The sequence below is a fragment of the Pinus tabuliformis genome, chromosome 6 (genome assembly GCF_031772625.1).
Source record: "Pinus tabuliformis cultivar Carrire ecotype Pingquan chromosome 6, CPIR1, whole genome shotgun sequence".
Classification (NCBI taxonomy): domain Eukaryota; kingdom Viridiplantae; phylum Streptophyta; class Pinopsida; order Pinales; family Pinaceae; genus Pinus; species Pinus tabuliformis.
The window spans coordinates 1958256208-1958280459 of record NC_142292.1 but is presented as its reverse complement, the minus strand read 5'-3'; positions in this window follow the sequence as shown (position 1 = coordinate 1958280459).

Below are 24252 nucleotides of genomic sequence, written 5' to 3'. Positions count from 1 at the left end.
ACCTGCGCTGGGCGAGATTGGCCAAGTGGCACAGTCATTCTGCAAGGTGTCAATTTCCCAGGAAGCTTCCAAACTGACACTTGGTTCATGGGATTCGCCCTGTGATGAGTAAGAGGTACTTGATCTCCATGTGTAAGCAAGGATCTCCAAGTGGACTCAAGAACTGAAGTTTAACTGAAGAGGGAGAGGACACAAGGCAGCTTTATGTCAGTCTCAAGCTGACTCATCCTTTCTTCTTCTCTCCTACATATAGAGCTCTTCTATGAGGTCTAAGGAGGCTGGAATTTTGTGCAAAGTAAGGAAGTGCTGTTGGTTTACAGTTAGAGCTATTGGGTGATTGTTTTTCCAGAGGTGAAGAGGAGACTTCTTGCTGCTGGGGAGGTGCTGTTGGATTGGAGCCATTGATGGTTGTAACCTTCTCAGAACCCTGTTACTTTTATCAATAAAGCTTTGAATGTTCTCCTATATACTTGTATTGCATTGATGTATTGTATTTACTTGTATATTTGATTCACTCTAATCCATGCATCAGTTATGAGTACATGTATCTTGTAGTTTTCTTCTCTCTGTTGTGCAGGATCTGTGTGTAGCTGGACTGGCAAAGGGAGCAAGGAGCTGGGAACAAGAGACAAAGAGAGAGGATAAGGATCGATGAAAGCGAAAGACACCGGTTGGTTAATCTTTTCTTCCTTCTCTCTGTACTTTCATAAAGGAAAACATTAAAGCTTTACTTTCAGTTGTTGCTAAAGACTGTCACCTTTAGAGTAGGGATAGGGTCATCCGAGTCGGATACTTTTCCCCACAACAAACTGGCGACTCCGCTGGGGAGCCTAGTATCTTGTTGGTGTTTGTAGTATCTTTGCTATTCATTTCCTGAACCAAAGAGTACCAAATCGAAAAGCTTTTGACTATATCAAAAGCGAAGTAGAGGGGCTGCTACTCTTGCTCATTTTGAGCAGATTCATGATTTGAAAAGCTGATCTACAAAAGACTCTTGTACTCTTTGTGATAGCTTTTCATCCTCTTGATCATCCCTTAGCTTGTACTTGACCTATAGCTTTTTATTTCAGCAAAAACAGTGCATTTTTGAGCTTTTTATGACCCGGAAATCCTTGTAAACGCAACTCTCGTGTCTCAGTGCAGGCTGTCCGCAGGCAGTCTGCATTCCAGCGCAGGTACTCCTTTCGGGAACTGCGCTGAGAGTCAATTTGACAGACCAGAGCCTGCGCTGATCCAGTTAGGCTATGTCCTCCTGAGGTTTCCCACTGTGTCTGAGCCCTGTTTTCACTGTTATTTTGCTGCTGATTGCTTGTCATTGTACTTGCTGTAAACCAACTTTCCTTGACATTATTCCGCCTCAGTTGTGTGATGAAACTGTGATTGTTCTTTCAGTATTTCTTGCTTCAGTTACAGTTTCCCATTGTGAAAAGCGAACCGGTATAGCTGTGGCCTCTTAGATCCTGAACTGTAAAAGTGTCTTTGTGATCTTAAGAGCTAGTTTTATTACTGTTCATGGCTGTTTGAGTTTGTTTGTTTTTCATTTTATGGTTTGAATCTATACATTTCCAGTGTCTAAACAAGTCGATCTTAAGGTGTCTTTTGATTTTGGACAAGCTTGTTTATTTTCGCTTGAAATTAGATTCGAAATTATACAACAGTTTCCTTTCTGTCTTACATCAACATTAAGGAAAAAGAAAAGAAATATCTGCATTGTGCGTTTTTGCATTTGACTGTGTGCTTGACGATTTAGGAAAATTTGCATTTTAGTGTGTGTTCTATGATCTGTGCGAAAAGTTGTGTCTTTCTTTTCCCTCAGTAGATTAAGGTTTTCAAAGTTGAAAGATTGAAAAGTTTTGCTTCTCATCTTAGATTGCATTTAGGAAGTTGTATATATACATCTCGTGGTGATCCTTAAAGGCAAACTACTAAGCAAGATCAACATTAAAATAAACCCAATTTACATAACAACGCTTTGTAACATAATGCAAACATCTAGAGGTCTAGGTAGAGACGTGTTCCGGCGTCGTTAAACATAGTGACTGTCGATCTCTACGAAGGTGGGTGATTCCTCCTGAGAGTCGGTGGCACTAATACGGACTTGTGCTCCCGCGTACCGTCGCGTATATTGGGAGACCCCTATAGGCATTTATCCTTTATCCTTAGGAAGCCGTGTCGGCTGCCCTACTGATCGCGATGCAGTGAACACAGCATTCACGAAGATCGACCACCCGTACCGTAAAACGTATTCTGTGGTTTCGCGAAAGGTTTGGCACACCCTCTGCCTAGATCTCCAGAGCAGTTTCTTTTGGCCTTTTTCAAACTCTATAACTGAAAAAGTCCAACCGAGCATTTGTCACTTCGGGCTCGTTAAAACATCGAAGGCGACTAGAGTCATCTTTAGCTTTTTCTCGACTCTTAAAACATGAAAAAGCAAGTTTGTGTCTAAAAGCGTCGTTAATAAAATTTATTTTAAGCGGAACATAATCACCTGTTATTCCCACGTTGATCTTTCAGTTGAAAAGTATGGAGCCCACCAACCAAGGAAGCAACCTTGGCAGAAGTCCAAATCCCTTCTCCTCTTGGGGAGATGTTGGTGCGCCTCATATGGCAACATTGTCACTTCCAGGATTGACAATTGGCCTACCTGTATGGCTCTTTTCAACTAATGTAGTCCAGATCGCCACTAATCCTGAGCAGTCGAATCAACAGTCAGAGCAGTCTAGAACTACCCACCAGCCTTCCACTTCTTACAATACTTCCTCTGATCCTTCCTCTTCGCAAGGTGGGGCTGGCAAAAGTCAGCCTCCCAAGGAGAAGAAGGAAAAGAAGAAGAGAGAAAAGAAGCAGAAGGGGCCTATGGCGAAGGCGACTGGGGGCAAGCAAAAGGCAGCTGACAAAAACCCACACACTGCACCGACCGGGCCTAAATCGCCATGTGTCATTTGCAAAGGGACCCACTTCCATCGTGATTGTCCTTGTATTCCCCGGATACTAAGGGACTGGTCCCCCAGGTTGCACAATCCGGTAGCATCAACCTCTGGTAGTCATGTTGATTGCAGTCCGTCAACTAGCGAGAGTGAAGGACGAAGAGGGAGATCAAGATCACCCTGTGTATTGTGTGAAGGCAAGCATGCCATCCACAAATGTCCATTCTTAGATGAGGCCAAGAGAGTTTTGGAAGATCGTCCGGTATCACCGTTACGACTTCCTCCTGGATACCAAAAACTCGTGCCTAATCCCTCAATAGTTGAAAATACAGCTGGCCCGCTCAAGTGGTCGGCTGAAGCGTCAGTCACTGAAAATGAACCTACTGAATCCAGACCGGACGAAAGTCCAAAGGTCGATACGGCAGTTGACCCGGTTCTACCTTCAGAAGTTTCATCTTCAAATGACACCGTCGCCGAAGAGTCATCTTCATGCGACACCCTCACTGAAGAGAATAAGGATGACACCATCCAGGTTCTTTTCATCAGCACCGACTCTGATGAGCGTCAGGGCAATGTGCCCATTCCTTTATCGCAGGAAGGAACATCATCAGGGTCATATCCGGCCGTATATTCGGTCCCACCACCAAGCAACCTGGTTGTATCCTTTGATTGGAATCAACTAGGCAGACCCCGGTTACCAGCCAGTGTACCATTCAGAATCATTGTCCAGATCTATAGAATGATCATGGCTGGTACTATCATTGATGAAGGGGCGTCTGTGAGTATCCTTTCCTCTGTTGCTTGGAAAGCATTGGGTTCCCCGGCGCTTTTACCTGAGTTAAGAAATCTCTCAGGTTTTGATAAAGGAACCAGTCGACCATTAGGAATCCTCCCCAATGTGCCTGTCACGTTGAAAGGGAAGACCGTTAATTTGAACGTGATGGTCGTCCAAGGACCCTTGGATTATAACCTACTCCTTGGACGCGACTATATTTATTGCATGGGAGCGATAGTCTCCTCACTCTTTAGAGTAATGTGTTTTCCACACGAAGGAAGGGTGGTCAAGCTCGTAGACCAACTTTCGTTTCCGGGATCTCGCATCGCAAATAGTCAAATACCATTCCTAAATGGTCTGTTCACACAAGATTCGCCTCCGCCCCCAGTCCTCCTTCCCGATGAGTGCGAGTGATTCAGAAAGAAAGACTGGAACCCAGGGGGCATGCACCCTGGTCTGCTTCGGGCAGAAGAAACCCCGGGTATAAGGCAGAATTTCCGCAGAAGAATATGACTAGTCCGTACCCCTTCCATGGATGGAAGAGGGGTTGTTCTGGAATAGTATTCTTTTGTTAAAGTTATGTGTTTGGCAAAAGAGTCATTCACCTTTGTCTAAATAGGTGGGCACTGCCCAAGTAGGAATTCCCTTTATTGTAACAAGTAGTGACCATCTTTGGGGAAAAGCAAGCCTCACCCATCAAAACAAATGTTTTGGAGGATAAGTAGGGGCAGCCTCCAAAGAAGGAGATTATGTTGTTGTGACAGAGGGTAACCATCTTTGAGTAACCCAATGATAGACATCGCCGAAGAAAGAGATTGATTTGCGGCAGCAAATAGAACCCTCTTCGGATAATAAGAAAGAGACAAGCCTCCCTCAATAATACCAATGTTTTGTCTTTGAGTAGTGTTCTTCTCTTGTCACAAATAGCTGTTCGTTAAAAGTTGGGCCGACGGGAAGACAAGTACCGCGTAAGACCCCTTAAAATAACGAGAAGACTAGTATCGTTAACATTAGATTGGCAAGATGACAAGTAGCTGTGAACACCCAAAGAAAAGCAGAGGTAGGGGAGAGGAGGGGCAGCCTCGAAATTCTATCCTATGTCTGGGGGCATGCAAACTTTTGGAATGTGAGCGAGGGACGACTATTTATTTTTTTAAATTTTTAGGTCCTCCCTTTAAACCTGTAGGTCTAACCCTTTAAACTCGTAGGATTAGCCGTTTCCGACCTTGCATGAAGAAAGTCGGTGGGGCAAAGGTAAAAACTTGCCAAAATTGGAGCATAGCTTCGTGAGATAAAGCTCCTTAAAAAATAGCTATCTCACAGGAGGCGTTCTTATTCTATGACTGGTATATCGAGCAGTTTTAGCACATAGTTCATGCTCGTTAAAAAATAAACGCAAGATCCGAGCAGTTTTAGCACATAGTTCATGCTCGTTAAAAAATAAACATAAGTTTATGAGCAGGCTTTCCTTTAGAGTTCAAGCTCATTCAGAAAAAAACGAACCGGTAAATAACCTTTTGAGATCGTAAATTCATCAGCCATAAAAGCCTTGGTCGTGTTTGTGCACCGTCACCTCCACTGTTCATTTGGCCGATCATTCACCTCCATTTGTGTGTTTACCTCTTTTGAGAAACAGCTGCGAAGAGTGATTTCACCTAGCCATCCTTGTGACACTGCCGTGATTGGAAAATTCCAATTTGTACCTGGAATCTGCTGCTATCCCTGTTTATCACTCGTTCCTCAAAAGACGAGTCTTCTTTGAGCTCTTTTCACTGACTCGTAAAATATGAAAAGTTTGCCGAGTTTTGGCCTTCCAGCTCGTTAAACGACCGGAACGCTATCCCTCCTCTAGATTTTAATCTTTTTGGACCTGAGGGATTATTGCACAAAAAGATCGAGCGCTTGTTTTGTTCGGCTCGTTAAAGCAACCGAACACCCATCCCTTCTGTATTGTTTTATACTTTTTCGGACTTAAGGGATTAGATGACGAAAAAGGAATTATGGAGTTAACTTTCTGTACCTTTTCAGACTCTCTAAAGATGAAAAGGACCGAGTTTTCTTTGTCGTTAGACTCGTTAAAATGATTAAATAGCGACAAACTTGTCTTTAGACGAGAACGAGTTTCCCTATCGCTAAGCTCGTTAAATCATAGCGATGGGCTTGCCTGAAGGGCAGGTTATAGAACAAGCATATGTTATCCTCCTCAAGCTTGACAAAAATAAAGAGGTACTGGTCAGAAATGACTGGGGAAAAATTGGGAGAACATCAAAGTTTAATGGTAGCAAGTCGCTCTTGAACATGACACTTTTCCTCCGTTCCACATCGGGTTGGGTTGTTTCATTCACCGGTCTCATCACCATGGTCTTCGCCAAACCATCCACATTTGGGGTAATGCTACCGATCCATCGCATCAGTGTCGCTATATGTTCAAGAGAGGTCATTCTGAAAGTGTCAACCGTGTCCCATCCACTGCCATACATTATCCTTCATCCATTCATGATCGCCACCCTGAATCATATATCACAGTTTGTTTTCACCTCCACTAAAATCATTAGCTCCGTTCCGTGTCATTGATGTGGGATTCATTAAGGCCCTCCTTTGACGGATCGCTTCTTGTCGACTTCAGCTCATTATCCAAGAAGTTGGTCTAGGAACAACCCCATCAGTGCTTTGAAGCTTGCATGCCTCAATGGCAAGTTTCTCACTTCCGGCGACAGGTATACATCAATGACCTTCGACCAGAAGATTTTGCGTGGCGTTCGACGCCAAGTCCTTTATTCACGCCACGTGAATTGTACTGCAGTACCTTGAGGGTCATTATCATTATCGGTGATTCCTCTCGCGCTTGTTAACGGTTTTCATCATTGGCCGGTAATCAAGCGATGTCTTTCCATGTTCGACTTCAGCGAAATTCTCACATGGATCGACTTGTACTTAGAGTGAAGATTGAACGAGTTTGAAGACCCCGGATCTAGTTTCATCCATCCGGGCTGCGATACATATTCAGGAAATATGAAAGCATTTGTCATGTACATCATTGCAGCAGATGATCATCCTACTCAAAGGATGATAATTTCAGCAGAAAATTATCAGTCTACCATCAGACGATCGTCTGTTCTATGTACCAAAATGTATTTATAAAGCTGAGCATGGGAATGCCCGCCTCAGCTAGATCATGAAAACAGAATGAAAAATAATGTATTGTATTGTATTGTATTACAGGGCACCTCTCAGCACTTGAATGAACTTCGGACCCTCTGGATAAAGAATTTCACCCGATAAACGGCCTCATACTTTAGGGGGCAACTGTTATAGACATTTTTGTGCCTCGCAACATGGAGCATGAAATGTCGATAATTACAGGGATCCTCAGTCCCTAAACATGTTGTTCTTACCCCTAGAAGAGCAAGGTCAGCAAACCACAGCACTTCCCATCAGTTCTCCACCTGAAAACACTCAAAAACAGGCTATTTTTGGATCATGTCAGCTGCTCCACTGAGCATCTGCGCTGGAATGCAACTGCTCCTCCTTGTACCTGCGCTGAAAGTCAAATCTAATGAAGGCTACCTGCGCTGGGCGAGATTGGCCAAGTGGCACAGTCATTCTGCAAGGTGTCAATTGCCCAGGAAGCTTCCAAACTTACACTTGGTTCATGGGATTCGCCCTGTGATGAGTAAGAGGTACTTGATCTCCATGTGTAAGCAAGGATCTCCAAGTGGACTCAAGAACTGAAGTTTAACTGAAGAGGGAGAGGACACAAGGCAGCTTTATTTCAGTCTCAAGCTGACTCATCCTTTCTTCTTCTCTCCTATATATAGAGCTCTTCTATGAGGTCTAAGGAGGCTGGAATTTTGTGCAAAGTAAGGAAGTGCTGTTGGTTTACAGTTAGAGCTATTGGGTGATTGTTTTTCCAGAGGTGAAGAGGAGACTTCTTGCTGCTGGGGAGGTGCTACTGGATTGGAGCCATTGATGGTTGTAACCTTCTCAGAACCCTGTTACTTTTATCAATAAAGCTTTGAATGTTCTCCTATATACTTGTATTGCATTGATGTATTGTATTTACTTGTATATTTGATTCACTCTAATCCATGCATCAGTTATGAGTACATGTATCTTGTAGTTTTCTTCTCTCTGTTGTGCAGGATCTGTGTGTAGCTGGACCGGCAAAGGGAGCAAGGAGCTGGGAACAAGAGACAAAGAGAGAGGATAAGGATCGACGAAAGCGAAAGACACCGGTTGGTTAATCTTTTCTTCCTTCTCTCTGTACTTTCATAAAGGAAAACATTAAAGCTTTACTTTCAGTTGTTGCTAAAGACTGTCACCTTTAGAGTAGGGATAGGGTCATCCGAGTCGGATACTTTTCCCCACAACACTCACCGAATGGGAAGACACTTCAAGGTAAAAATGGATCATGATAGTCTTAAATACTTTTTAGAACAAATATTATCTATAGAAGAACAGAAAAAATGGGTCACAAATATATCGAGTTATGAGTTTGACATCATCTATAGAAAAGGGAAGCAAATTTTGTTGAAGATGCACTCTCAAGAAAGGATGAGGATGTGGAAGCATTGTTTTGTGCTATTTCTATTATCCAACCAGATTGGATAAGCAAAGCAAGGGATGAATGGAAGAAGGATGAAGAAGTGTGGCCACTCATTCAAAAGTTGTAGAAGATCCCAATTCAAACAATATTGCCAGAACTTAAAGAGGAAGGAAAAATCATATTGATACCTAGAGCAGTCATAGAAACAAGAACCCGACAGCTACGAAATCGATCAATTTCAGAGTATCTCATCAAGTGGAAGAACTTACCCACTGAAGATTCCACATGGGAGGACAAGAATATTCTACAGAAGCATCAAGAACTACTCAAGCATTGAGGAAAACACTTTTTGAAGGAGAGGGGCCTGTTAGGCCCCTATACTACTAGTGTAACCCCTTATTGTTATTAGTACATCCCCCTTATTATATTTTTGTACCCATGTAGTCCCCATATTGTTATTATTGTGCCCAGTAGAAGCCCACTATTGTTATTATTATGCCCTGACATTATTATTGTTATGTCGGTTCTGATTATATTATGACTCCTTAGACTCCTATATATAGAAAGGAGGTCTTTTCATTTGTAGCATCAAAGAGTCATTCATTTGTGTAATGTATAGGAGGTTGCCCCCTCAAAGAGGCTAAATTCTAAGGCGTTGATCTATCTTTTCTATCTTTTTGTGAGCTAGTTTCATAACAACTGCAATCAAAGAAAAGTTAGCAATAAACTTTCTCCAATATTGTGTTGCCCCTCAGAAACTTCTAACTTATGTAGCAGTATTGGGCTTAGGCCAATTTACAATGACTTTGACCTTAGAGGGATCTATCCTCAATTCACCACCCCCTACAATATAACCCAAACAATTCAAATATGTTCTATCAAATTCACATTTTCACAGTTTTACATAGAGATTTTCTCTTTTCAAAACATCTAAAATCTGGTTTACATACTTTACATGTTCATTCCATGTTCTACTGAAAATGGTAATATCATCTAAATAGACTATTACAAAATCATCAACGAATGGTGTAAATACATCATTCATGACTCGCATGAATCTAGCTGGAGCGTTAGTTAAGTCAAAAGGAATAACCATCCAATCATAGAGTCCTTGCTTTGTTTCAAAAGCAGTCTTCCATACATCCTATTCTGCAACTCTGATCTGATGGTAGTCACTTCGCAAGTCCAATTTAGAGAAGTAAACTACATATTTTAACTCATAAAATCAATGCACATTCTCCATGAACCGTATTTCTTTTGCACTAACATAATCGGTGATTAGCACGGTGATGTACTTGGTTGAATAAACCCTTGATCAAGAAACTCTTGTACCTGCTTCTTTGTGTCTACATTCTCTAGAGTTGATAACCTGTACATTCCAATGTTAGGTAGTGGAGCATCTTGCTGCAAATAAATCTCATGTTCTATCTTTCGCTTCGATGGAAGCCCTTTAGCCTCTTGAAATAGAATATCATAATCAGAAACAAATTTAACTAGATCTACTTTCTGTTTAGGATTACAGCCTTGGAAGGCATCGAATTTATCAATATCCTTTACTTTTACAATCATAAGTAAAAAAAATTTACTTGAATTTACAATTCTTTTCATTTGTCCTGAATTTATGAGAGAGAAGTTATCTTTGAGTTTATGAGCCCTTACAATATATTTAATTCCATCCTTAGTGATTTGATACAAGTTATTTTCAGCTCAATGGAAGATAGCATTTCTATCGTACAGGTATTGACTTCCTAATACAATTCCACATATGTGCAATGAGACTATGTCTAACGCAACCACATCTACAAAATTTGACCCAATAGCAAAACGAAGTTTACATTGTTTCATAACTTGTAGCTTAGTTTTTTCACACACCCAACCTAATGGATATGGATTTTTATGAGGTTTTGTTTCTAGACCCAACTTTTTTACAATTTCTTCAGAAATCAAATTAACTTGTGATCCACTATCAAATAAAGTATCAATTTTTGTATGCTTGGAAATGACTCTAATGTGAAATAGCTCATTTCTTTTCTCTAATCATTATCATTATCAACAGAATGTGAAGAAGCACTTGTAGATGCTTTAGAATATTTGCCTTCTATACCTTTAGCTGTAACCATTGTCTCATCACCTAAATCTGATCTGAAGTCCTTTTGAATAACAACAACATTCTTCTGCTCTTTACTCCCAAAATTCTTAGGCTTCAATTCCAGATGCAATGACTAGAAGTGTTCCTCATCATGGCCTTCCTTCTTACAATGAGTGCATGAAGGTTTATATTTCTTCAGAGTGTTTTTTTTCTTCTCCTTCCATTTAAGTTTATTCTTGCCTATATTTTCGCTTTCAATATTTGGATGATTTCCCAACATCATGGGTTACATTTTTTAATCTAGCTTCTAGATGAGTTGCTTGGAGTCATACATCATCTAAGCTAGTTGGATTAAACATAAGTATGGTATGCCTCAAATAACTGTGAAGACCACCTATGTATTTCAACAATGTCTCTAGTGAGTCCAATGATATGCCTAATGTTAAAGCTCTCTTACGAAATTCTTGAGTATAACTTTGAACACTTTGACCTTTCAATTAATGTAGTGTTTACCAACTCATCATTACTTGTTGCATATAAGACAAAGGATAAAATTACTTTTTAATAGCAAAATAAAATTCATTCCAAGTTGAAATTATTTTGCCATGCTTTTTGAGATCTGCTTGTGTCTTTCCTTCCCACCATACAAGTGCGGTTCCTCCAAGTTGAAAGCTAGCAAGTTGGATCTTCTTCCTTTCTGAAACAACTTTCTACACCCTGCAATACACTTCAATTTGTCTTATCCAATTATCAAGATTTTCAACGTTAATTTCTCCATCATAAATTGGCAAATCAAATTTTACATCTAATTTGATCAAAGAGGATTTCTTCTTTTCCTTCTTAGAAGTACTAAATTTATGAGAAGAAGAGGATGATGATGATGATGATGGAGATGATGGAGGAGATGGTGGAGGAAGCATTTCTCCCTTTCCCTTATCTTCTTGGTCTTTAGGTGATGAAGTGCCTTCATCTTTATTCTTCTTAAACTCGCAATACAACTCTTCCACCATTGCACATATCATCATGAAACTATCCAGGAATTGAGATTCTGACCCAAGTGGGGTTTCATCCGCCATCCTTATTTGGGAAAAGACCCTTCCAATCTCTGGATTCACCTCAACAAGTTCACCTTCACCTCATTCGAGCCTTAACCTAGTAAGCATTCAAATCTTCACACAATATTGTCAGACCTTAAAAACCTTTGAGCTCTGATACCACTTGATCCGTTAATGAAAGAGGTATTATAGACATTATGTGAAGTTGATTATGTTACTTATTGCAATGGATCGAAAATTTTGCAAATAACATAAACACATAAGCAATTAAAGACACATTCAATCACATCAACACAAGAAAATTTAATAAAGGAGTTCACCAAACTTCCTGGCTATGTCTCCTAGTCCTTTAGCTTCTAGTGTTGACCACTTTATTTTGTCTTCAAAATGATTTTACAAGTATGAGTTAAAAAATAGTAGCTCAAATGAGAAAATGGACCTCACCATTGCACTCGGCTCGAAATTTCGATTCAAACAAGTATAAGCTTGCCCATATTTGGCCATTGTGACCTCCAGACCCCTTGGAATGAGAAAAACCACCTATGCCTTATGAAAAACCGCTTATGTCTGCACAACACTGCCTCTCCCTACACGAAACCTCCTTATTCTACGTGTTGGTGGTTTGACTGTTTGACACCTACAATAACTTAAATCAATTTATGGGTGCTAGGTTTACCAAGCCCCACCCTTGGCATATTGGTTATCGGATGGGTGTGAAGGCGTTTGCATATATAGAGTTTTAGTGGGTCGGAGGTTCGAAACCCCTGCCTAACCATTCATTGTGGCTATGGTAATACAATGTATATGATATGTTTACAGTGGTATGGAATATGGTTCCCGGAATATATGATAACTGATAAATCCAAAGGTCCGGCGGTCGTGGGGTTGACCCCGACCGTCCGACCTTTTTCTCGCCACGAACTCGCAGTTAAATAAATACAACATTATCAATTCTGATAACAAGGCCCACGAGAGCTCATCTAGTGAGCTAGTTCTGGTGAAAAATTAGCCATTCCGAGAGGTCAGGGGTTTGATCCTCCCTGATCCCAAAAATTTTTGAAATAAGGTCACATTGGGAAAAATCTGAGCTACCACGTGTCAGCACCGGATTGGCCTATGTCAACTAATAACACCACAAAATGTCACCTCCTCTACTGACATCATCTAGGACAAGTGATGTATTCCTGAGATGACACGTGTCCTATCAACATCATCCTATTGACCGTTGACCATTGATTGTTGACCTTTGACTTTTTTTTACTTTTTGCCCTAATTTTCCAAAAACTTTGACTGGCTTTAAATTCTTCATCTGGACTTGGATTTACACGTCATTCACACCATTGGAATCATATCAACCAGAACTTTGACTTGATCCTACTTTCATCTGCATTTGAAGACTTTGATTTGGAGGAAAAACTGGATCAATTTTGTATCAAAAACCTAGACTCTTTAAGAAATATAGTAAGAGAAATCATAATCATAATTATAGTAAAAAAGAAACAAACCCAAAGTACTCAGATGAAGACCCAAACTCGATGCAAAAACACATAAACCAATAATAAAGTATTCAATTATAAGGATAAAGAGCCCTTAAAGTCTTGGGGTTGTGGACATTTTGACACTGCGATCAACACCCTCCAAATTTTTTCCTACACATCAATTTTGGAGCCTACTGAGGATCCAACAATATATTCACTACATGATCAAAGAATGGTATACTAAGTGTTTAAGTCTTCTTCTTAGTTTCTAAGTGTCAAATTCATTTGCATACACATGTTCAACCTACAACAAGTTCATGAGTGCATTCTTTTATGCTAACTTGAACATGCATGACATAGTCCATCAAGACAATGCATGCGCAATGCTTAACCTATGAAGATTGCGAGTGCACACTTTAAATTGACAGTCTCTCACTTTTGACTATGATTTTACTTCCATTCCGGTGAGCTTTTGACACTTTCTCTTTTGCACACCTTTGCTTTCGCAAGTGTCTCTTTCATGTTTATGACTATCACTTTTTAATTCCTTCAATTTAATAAGTGTCATTTTAATGTTATCTTCACTCCAACATGTGTTAATTTCAATTTCATTTGTATTTTGCAAGTGTCATTTAAACTTCTTTATTATCATCACAAATGTTTTCTCTTGGCACATGAAGTGTCGCATATCACATAAGCATATTTATGGTAAATTTCAAGGGGAAAATTTGGTGCCAATGAGTCCTATTTATCATATACAAATGTGTTGCACTCATGTCCAAATTTTTATGTACTATTGCACAAGTGTCATGACTATCACCACAAAGCATATCTTAAGTGTCGCACTTGGAGGAAGTTGTCGTATTGCCATCACATTTAGGATATTATGTTTTTCCTCTGTTGCAAGTGATCAATGTTGTGTTTTCGATTGTTCTAAGTGTGTGATCATGTTCTAGCCTTGCCCTTTTTCACTTTAATGTCACTGATCCTGCACTTAACTAAATTCTGAAAAATTCTTTCCCAAGTAGAAGTACTTCACTCAGCCATCCTTAACTATGTATAATGTAATCTTAGTTCTCAATTTAATCCTTGCCTCCTGGAAGTATGCAACATGTAGTTCCTACCTTCTAAAACTACACACTGCATACTCGCAGTGCTCAACCCTAGCCCTTTGACCTCTGGAACTACACGCATCAACCTATAGTAAGTCCTCTTTTGTGCACTACATAGTCTCAAGCCTCAAGCTTAGAGCTTCACTCCTTGAACTACACAACTATGCAAATCCTATACCTCTCTCTCTCCAAACCTGCAAAGTGGGAAAATTCAAGCCTCAAGCCTACTTTCTTGAGCCCATCAAATGAAAAATCACACTAATATAGCCTTATTGAATTCCTCACTACATAATAGCAATCTTCAATCCTTTATATTGACCTATTTAGTTATGGAACTGTGCAATCCTTTAGCTAGGCTCTTAGTCCAATACCTAAATCTAGCTCAGTAAGTGATTTTCATGAAGTATATTAGATTAGGATTTTTCAAACACATGTCATCTTGTTATGAGTGAATTTTAGTTGTAGATATTATATCTTGTTATGAAAGGATGATGCTAAAGGGATGAAGGATGAGAGCATGCTAGAAGACACCTTTGCAAATGTAAAGACAAGTTGATCTTTGGACAGGAAGAAGAAGAGACACTAGGTTCTGACAAAAGATAAAATCTTAGGATTGCATGAAGACTCCATATTGATCACCGTCTTGGAGGATGAAGATAAATCACATGCAAGATCCATCATGAAGATGCAAAGAAATAATAAAAAGGAGCAACTTGGCAGTTCCACATCATCATGAAGTTCCATGTCATCAATGTTAAGAGTCATCTCAAGAGTCACATGTGTCATAGTGTCTTACCACATCATTTAAGGAATGTAATTGATGTAATTCTCAAAAATGAGAAAATGTAAAATATGCGGAGGACCAAGGGTCCCACATGGAATATGAAGATACTGTTGAGTTCGAAAGTCATATAGAATCTCAAAGGTCATGTAAGAATTTGAATTGTCATTATAGAAGCTCAAGATTCATAAAGGAAGTCAAGAGTCACCCAATTTTTTATAAATACACCCTCATAACTCAAGAAAAAGGACTTTTGAGACTTGAAATTCCACCTTGGGTTCTCTAGCATTGGCATATGAGAGAAGATCATTCTTTGGAGAAGCTTGTGGTGACTTAATGTTCCACTATTGAGGCTAGTGTGGAAACATTGTACTTGTATATCTTGTAAATTCTACTTAATATATGAATCTCAATGAGTTACCACATTTTCATGCATGTATCATGAAAATAATAGGAATACTGTTTAGATGTTTGCAGTATGTGTTTCGTTCATATGTAGTAAGGAAATTGAGTCATTTTGGTAACTTTGGTACTTATCTTGTTGGTGTGTTGTATTTGGTTTTATGATCATCATTGGCTTGTGAACTACTTTGCATACTGAGATGTGATCCTCTTATGCTCTTGTGTGTCTCATTTAGGATAGTGTTCTTACTTTTCTTCTAGAGGCTCACTCTTCTTTTCCCTATCATGAAATTACTTTATATGCATCACAATTTTATGCATCACAATCTCAACTTTCTTGTTTCAAAGAATGTTGTATAATCTCTTATATTAATAATTGCAGCCAAGGAAAATCCCTGAGGAAAATGGAAACTGACTCTATTTCCAGTTGGAAAAGGAAATTGGACTATTTCAGTGGATTTGGTACTTAAATTGTTGAAGGTGTGTTGTATTTGGTTTTGATAATCATGGGTGGCTTGTGAACTACTTTTCAAACTGACATGGAATCCTCTTATGCTCTTGCATGTCTCTTTTAGGATTGTAGTATTACATTTCTTCTAGAGGCTCACTCTCCTTCTCGATGTGATGAAAGTAACTTGCATGCATCGCAATTGTATACCTCACAGTGTCAAATTATGTGTGTGTTTCAAACAAGGTTGTATATCCTCATATGTTAATAATTACAATCAAGGAAAATCCCTAAGGAGAATTACATCTAGTCATATTTCCAGTTGGGGCTCCTACTCGAAACGGTGTGAGGTCTAATTGGTACTTCAAATTATGGATACCCCTTTGGTTGACGAATTCCCAACACCATAAATTGTTGGTGCTAAAAGGAAGGCCAGATGATAATTTGTGCCTATTGAGTTTGTTTTGAATCTTATCTTAAATGTCTCATTCCAAAATCATAATCCTAGAATGTTTTTCTAACATATCCCCTAGTAATTTTTTCATCTCCTCGGAAAAATTCATGACTTATTTCAATTCAGGTTTGATGGTGAGGGTGTCACATTCGTAGTGAAACATATATCTGATCTTATTGATTTTTGGAAATCTAATGAAAACAAAGTTGAAGATGTTGTTTTTATATTATTCACCCTCACTCTTGAAGGTTGAGTTAAGAAGTGGTGTCAAACTTTACGATTCATTTCCATTCATTCATTTGATCAATTTCTCAAGGGGCTTCATAAGGTCTTTGACATGTATGATTATTACGATGTATGTGATATGATTGATATACTCATAATGAAATCTGGTGAATCTATAGAGGGTTGATTTAATCGGTTTTTTCAAATTTGCTATGAATTTCTCGAGGGAGTGATTGATTATATTCTATTAGTGAAATGTTTTAGAGATTAATTCTCCTCTAGTACTTGAAATATTTTTAATTCGAACGCCTGGATGATTCCTCTCTCCCAACTTATGTTGATCATGAGATACCATAAATTTGTCAGCCCAAGCAATAACTCCATTAGGCAGAAAACTAATCCGTTTTATTCCATTAGGTAGGTCTTTGTTATATACAATAGGGAGTGATTGTTCAGTTCATCTCCCGATGACTGTTCACATTCCTAATTTAATTATTTACATAAATTCACCCAATCATGAAGATTAGGTGTCAACATTCCCCCCCTTAATCTAAAGGGACGTTGTTGAGTCCAAGCATCATTCTGAATCGTTCAAGCTTTTCCCTTCCAAGTGCTTTGGTGAAGATGTTTGCAATTTGCTCATTTGTGGAACAATGACGGAGATCGATTGTTTTGGCCTCAACATGATGTCGAATGAGATGATATTTAGTATTGTTGTGATTTGTTCGATCATGGAACTTTGGGTTCTTGGCCAACTTTATTGCAGAGGTGTTTTCAATCATGAGTGGAGTTAATTGTACTTGTTTTACCTGCAAATCTGCAAGAATTTTCCTGAGCCACACAATTTCTTTTGTTGCTTCAGCTGCTGCCACATATTCTACTTCTGTTGTGGAATCTGCTGGAACTGATTGTTTGCATGATCTCCAGGAGACAGCTCCTGATCCAAGACTCATAGCATATGCTGAAGTAGATACCCCAGTTTCTTTGTCTCAATTGAAGTCTGAATCAGAGTATCCAATCCAGCTGAAGTCATCCACCTGTGTGTACTTGATTCCAAAGTCTTGAGTTCCCTTCAATTACTTTAGAACTCTTTTTGCAGAAAACCAATGTCCCTCACAAGGCTTTTGCATAAACCTGGAGAGGATTCCAACAACAAATGAAATGTCTGGTCTGGTATTAGTTAGGTAGTTGACACTTCCTACAAGCTGTCTATACTTCGTTGCATCCTCAAATTCCTTTCTTTCAATAGATGTGAGCTTTAAGTTTTGTTCCATTGGAGTAGTAAGAGGATTGCACTCTGTCATGCCAAACCTGTTCAACAAATCTCCAATGTATTTCTTTTGAGAAAGAAATATGGACTTTGGATGTTGGGTTAATTCAATGCCAAGATAGTAATGAACATAGCCCAAATAAGTCATTTCAAAACTTTTCCCCAATTCCTCCTTTATGGATGCTATGTAGCTTTCATTGTTCCCTGTCATTAAAAGATCATCTACATATACCACAAGATATACAACTGTTTTGCCAACTTTCTTGACAAATAAAGTTGCATCATCAAGATCAAAATGATTGAAATTGAGTTTCAGAAGATGCTCAGTTAATTTTTCATACCAGGCTCGCAGTGCCTGTTTGAGGCCATACAAGGACTTCACAAGTTTGCATACTTTATGTTCATGTCCTTTCACAGAAAATCCTTTAGGCTGGGACATAAAAACATTCTCTTTTAGATCTCCATTCAAGAAAGTAGTTTTTACATCCATTTGATGGACTTTCCAACCGTTCTGAGCTGATAGTAAAAAGAGTGTCCAGATGGGGGCCCATTTTTCTGTGGGGGAAAAAGTCTTCTCATAATCGACCCCTTCCTTCTGTTCAAAACCTTTTGCCACAAGCCTCGCTTTGTGATTTTCAAGTGAGCCATTAGCTTTATACTTGTTCTTGTAGACCCACTTGCAGCCAATTGGTTTGGTTTCAAATGGAGGATCAACCAGCTTCCAAGTGTCGTTATTTATGAGGGCATCATACTCCTTTTGCATCACTTCTTTCCATTCATCATGAGAAGCAACTTCTTTGAAGGAAGTTGGTTCAAAATCTGTAGACAAGTTCAATTCACAATCATAAGAAACATCCATATCAGCAGGTGAATTAGAGTCATCTACATCACCTCCATTTTGTCAGTTTGAATTTCTGGTTCCTGTTTTTCCAATTTCATCAGGATGAAAACTTTCAAGTGTCTTCGTCAGCAACTTTGGGGGACCTTTCTGAGATCGTCTAGGCTGCTCTGTTGATTGAGTTGGGACTGAATCAATATTGAGTCTCCCAATTCTATCAATTACATCACTTAAAGCATCATCCGTTGTTGGAGTTTCATGCGGGGGAGAGTGTTCTTCAGAAGAAGATTCCACATGTTGATCTAGTATAGGAATCCCCCCTTCGAGATGTGGAATCTGATTATCAAATTCTTGAAATGATTTTTTTTTTGCGAATCTATGCAAGCGATCAACTTGCTACTCAACAACATTGTCAGTTTTGGATGATTCAAGAAAAATTACATCTCTAGATACAACAAACTTTTTATTTACTTCATCATAGAGGCGGTATGCTTTGGAGGTGTTTGAATACCCCAGGAAGATACACTTACGACTTCTAGCACCAAGTTTGTTTCTATGTACCTTTGGTATCAAAGCATGACAGGTGGAACCAAAGACCCTGAGATGTTTTACCGAAGGAACATGTCCATACCACAATTCATAAGGAGTCTTGTTTCTTATAGCATTAGATGGAAATCTATTCTTTATATATGCAGCACATAGAACAGCATCCGCCCAAAACATTATCTTTAAATTTTTGAAGAAAAGAATGGATTGTACCATATTCAAGATTGTTCTATTCATTCTTTCAGCTACACCATTCTGTTGGGGATTATAAGGCACATTTGTTTGATGTTTGATCCCATGTTGGTGAAGATAGTTTTCAAATTCATTTGATGTGTATTCTTTTCCATTATTAGTGTGAATAGACCCAATATGAGATTGTGCATAATTTTCAATCCATTTATGAAAATTCTTGAATGTTTGAAAAGCATCAGATTTGTTCTTCAATAAATAAACCCAGCACATTCTGGTGTAGTCATCAATAAACGTCATGATATATTTATTTCCATTTACAGAAGAAATAGGCATTGGACCACATAAATCTGAATGAATGAGTTCAAGTTTCCTATGTGCTCTTGAATGTGAATCATGAAAAGAATATTTGCTATGCTTTCCTAGAATGCAAGCATCACATTGCTTAAGTTTTCTAGGAATTGTAGGCAAACCAGCAACACCATTTTTCTGCAATAAACAGAGACTGTCATAGTTCAAATGTCCAAATCTAGCATGCCATAATAAACTTGATGGAAGTGTACCTTCTTCATGATGAGAATTGTATGAGAAATGTTGTGCATGAGCAGATGTTCCTTACAGTTTGAGAAGCCTTTCTTCTTCTATTCCCCTCATGACAATTGAGTGGTCATATGCTTTTCCTACCTCAAGATTGCCATCAAACATATGAATGGAGTGACCTTGCTGGCAGACGTGGACCAAGGACAACAAGTTTCTCTTGAGCTGTGGGAGTTATAGAACATGATCCAGAAGAAATTCTGGAAGACCAGGCAGTTTAAGCCTGATTGCGCCAAGCCCTGATGGCTTGATTTTTGATTGATCTGCAAAGTATACTACTCCATCAACATTGTCAGTAAAATCTTCAAAATAATATTTTCTATGAGTCATGTGACAGGTTGCTCCTGAATCAAGCAACCAATCATTTTTCCATGAAGCAAGTGAAGAATTAAACAAATCTTCATTTACTCCAATGTTACATTGTGCCTCAACATAGTGAGCAGATTCAGGTGCTTTACCTTTGTCTATATCATCAGTTTTACCTTTCTGTTGGTTTCTTTTCTGCTCAATTTTGTCCCATGGTAGCTTTCATGTAGAGACATCATGTGATCCATTTCTTTTGCAGCGAATGCAGTGAAAATCTGCCTTTTCTCCTTGAGAATGTCTGCCCCCCTGCCTCTGAAATATGTTCCTCTTCCTCTTTGTCCACCTCTTCCTCTTGTAGAATCTTGAGCAGGATGCTTTTCTTTATGAGAAAGGCACACAGTCTCTTTAGAAGATTCAGGGGTTGTCTTCTTTCCAAAATATTTCTCTCTTTCAGCAAACTTTTTCACAAGAGAGTCAAAGGTTATATCTTTGAGATTTCCATTTGCTTGTAATGACTCAAGATAATTGGAGTAATTAGGATAAAGTGCCTTGAGAAAAGAAATAAGAGGAATCTAACGATGAACCACACTAGTTGGTTCGAAACACGTCGACAAATGAAATTCTATGTGATATGCGCCGAAATCTTTCTCTAACTTGATATGGATCACAGAAGCCTAAACTCTATTAAATAAGAGGAATATCCAAATCAACCTTAGTGGATTTTATATCATGCATTATAGACTTTACTTCAGATGAAAGAGTAAGAGGATCATTATTTTGCAGTTAAAGAGTGAAGAGTTTAATCATGAGTTGGATGACTTCAAGTGCAAAATGTGAGTCATAGAGTTCTTTCAGCTTTTGTAAAGCTTCAAAGGTAGTTGAATATGATAAAATAAGCTTTGTTGTTCTTGTTTTTCCAAATGATGAGCTCTTTGTCAGAGGTAGGCTGTACTGGGTCATTGTCTCCTTCTCCGACACACATCCATTTCCACAACTCATTGAAGATGAGGGTGTGTTTTATCATCTAGGAGCATTCAGGATAGTTCTCCTTGCCAATGATAAATATTCCTAGCATGGATATGATTGAATGCATTCTGTAAAAAAAAACTTTTGCTGATAGAATAAAATACTTCTGCAAATATACAGTAAAAATGTACTCAAAAGGGCATTCTCAAAGGGTGTTATTGTCCATTAAAAATTCTAACATAAGGTTTTCATGTACCCATTGAATCACTACCATCACAACTTTAATACACAGAGAGAAAATGACTTTCAAAATGTACACGGCTACCAATAAAAACATTCAATGCATACGCAGTATACAGCCTCTTTTAAAAGGACTCAATGCATCATGGACATTCTGCCTCCACCAAATATTCCGCTACAAATTGGTTGTCATCATTCAAATGTATGCTTTCAACTATTTGAAAGGATATTAGGCCACGTCAGGATATACCATGACCAGCGTTCAAATATTACAACAACGTTCAATTATTACAAGAACGTTAAGGACAATCAATTACAACAACGTTCAATGACCAGCGTTCAAATATTACAACAACATTCAATTATATGAAAGAATATTAGAATAGTCAGAAACAAGTCTGCTTGTTGTTCATGTAACCCATGCATCCATGTGTATGGTAGTGGCCAAGGGATGTCTGCATGCGGCAAGGGAAGGGCGAGGCTCCTCAAACTGCCTTCCTCTAGTGATGGTCTCCAGTTATGGTGGTAGTCTCCTCTGACTGGAACAGAACTCTCTGCGGTCCTCCTCCAGATTCAATCACTCATGTTTACAACCTTCAATTGACAATCCATAAAAAATCAACATAGAGGGAAATCCATCGCCAAAAATGACTGTGAAAACTAGAGACTAATGGTGCGATGATGGCATGATTTGCAACTTAATGGTGTGATAGTAATGATGGTGCATTTTATGGGGACAATTCTCACTGATTTCTCGTCCCAAAGTGAAGAAATGAGCATATGAGCAGAGTGGCACACGAAAAACATGCAAATATCCTCTCAAAATGTCACTTAGATGAAATGGGCATAGGAAAACCATCATAGCAGATTGAGAGCCTTGATAAAGAAATATGAAGAAACACACATTAGAAAAATATGAAACGCAGGTCTGGATGGAAACCACTGAAACACACCAGCAAAAAGACTAACCAATGCAGGTTGGAAAATAACGCACACTGACGGACAGGCGGGGGCGTAACAGAGTAAGGGCGGCTAGATTTCAATAGACAGTGTTAAAATGGATGGTCAGTGGTCAGATAGCATTCAGGCCTGTATGGAGCAGAGTGCAGGTAATATAAATAGAATATGGCAGAACGCAGGTAGTATCAGACAACACTCAGTGACTGAATTATATGGAGAGCAGAGGAGCAGACAAGGGAGTTACAAGGCACAATAGCTAAAAACGGAGCTGGCCCTGATACCATGTCAGGCCAGGCAGTAACTCCATTAGGTAGAAAATTGATTCATTTTATTCCATTAGGTAGGTATTTGTTATATACAATAGGGAGTGACTATTCAGTTCATCTCCCGATGACTGTTCACATTCCTAATTTAATTATTTACATAAATTCACCCAATCATGAAGATTAGGTGTCAACAAAATTTGTGAGGAGGAACCTACTATTCCATTTGTTCCTTTTCATCCTTCTTTTCCAATACAAATTTGGGTTCCTTTTGGTGATGTTTTTTAAGTTGGGAAATCTGAAAATTGAATTGTTAATCCATCCATTTAACCTCAACCCAATTCCCAAGATTTCAATCTTATTGAGGATAACTTGGAATGGCTTAGCAATTACAGTGAGAAACCTCCATTGTTAACATCTCATGGTTCCTTGTTTCATGATCTGTTTGAGCAACCTAATTCAATTCTTAATGATGTCCAGTCTACTGCTCCAAGCAATAAGAACAAGTTAGTTACATTTCATAGGTAGAGAGGAAAAGTGTTGAAGATGTTATCACACAGAATTTTCTCTAGAAGTTATTAGAAGAAATAAATGACTGAGGTAACCACAAAACAACTTTTTGGCATAGGTTCTAGCCAACCTATAGTTAGAGAGGGCTCTCTCTATATGATTTAGCTTTGCTTGCGGGGATTTTAGGCTAGTTATGAATGTTCAGGGGGTTTTTTTATTTGTATTCAAGATTGGGTGGTGGAATCCTTGAAACAGGTGGATAGAATGATGTCTTTAGACCATTGGGCTATGGAGTCAATAGAAGGGCAGAAGAACTTGATCAACACTAAATGGAATGTTCAAAGGGAAAGCTACCAAAGTAAAGTGTAGGTCTTTGGGTCAAAGGGGTGAAATGGTTTGAATCAGAGTGAGAAAGCAATTACGAATTCTCAGACCGAGACTTAAATGACGAATAGAGGGTAATAAAAAACAAAGGGCAATTAAGAATCCTTTGATATAGATTATAAAGAAAAAACCTAAAATAAGGAGCAATTAGGAATTACTTAACTTAGATATTAGTAGAAAATAATTATATGCCTAATTGTCAAAACAAAGTGTAATTAAACAAATTCTAAGAAAATATTCCAGTTATAGCATTCAGATTCAGAAATACATTAAATATTATGGAAAAACTTTAAGAAAAACAAGAACAACATGATAAAATACTTGTCTGCACTTCACTTAACACATGAATCCTATGAAATATCTTGACTTTATTCATCAATCTAGCTTGTTGGCTCAGTCAATGATCCAATGGCTTTACAATCTTTTAATCAAGAAGTCTATAGAAATGCCTAAGAATCCACACTACATACTTCGAATTGTGAAGTATTTAAATACAAAAATTATTACAAAATATCTCAAACTAACTTGAGATTTAATGTAGGAAATAAAAAATATCTTCTTGCAAGAAGATAGAGATAACTATTGAACTGCTTTCATGCTATCCCATTTATTTTGGTGCTACTGGCCTTTATGGTTTGGTTTTAGCCCTTTATGCTCTTTGTTGTTTGAACTTTCATGATGGAAGCTTCATTTACATTTGGCTTTCCTCTGATACTCTTTGGCACTGATACACTTTGATAACATATCAATATCCTTTGCTTTGTTTTTAGTTTTACTGTACATTTTAACCTTTTACTGTGTATTTCAACAGTAAATTATTTTGTTTTTTCCATGTATTAGCATATGGTAATTGGATATTGGTCAACTTTCTGTATGTTTGATCTGTTTTTC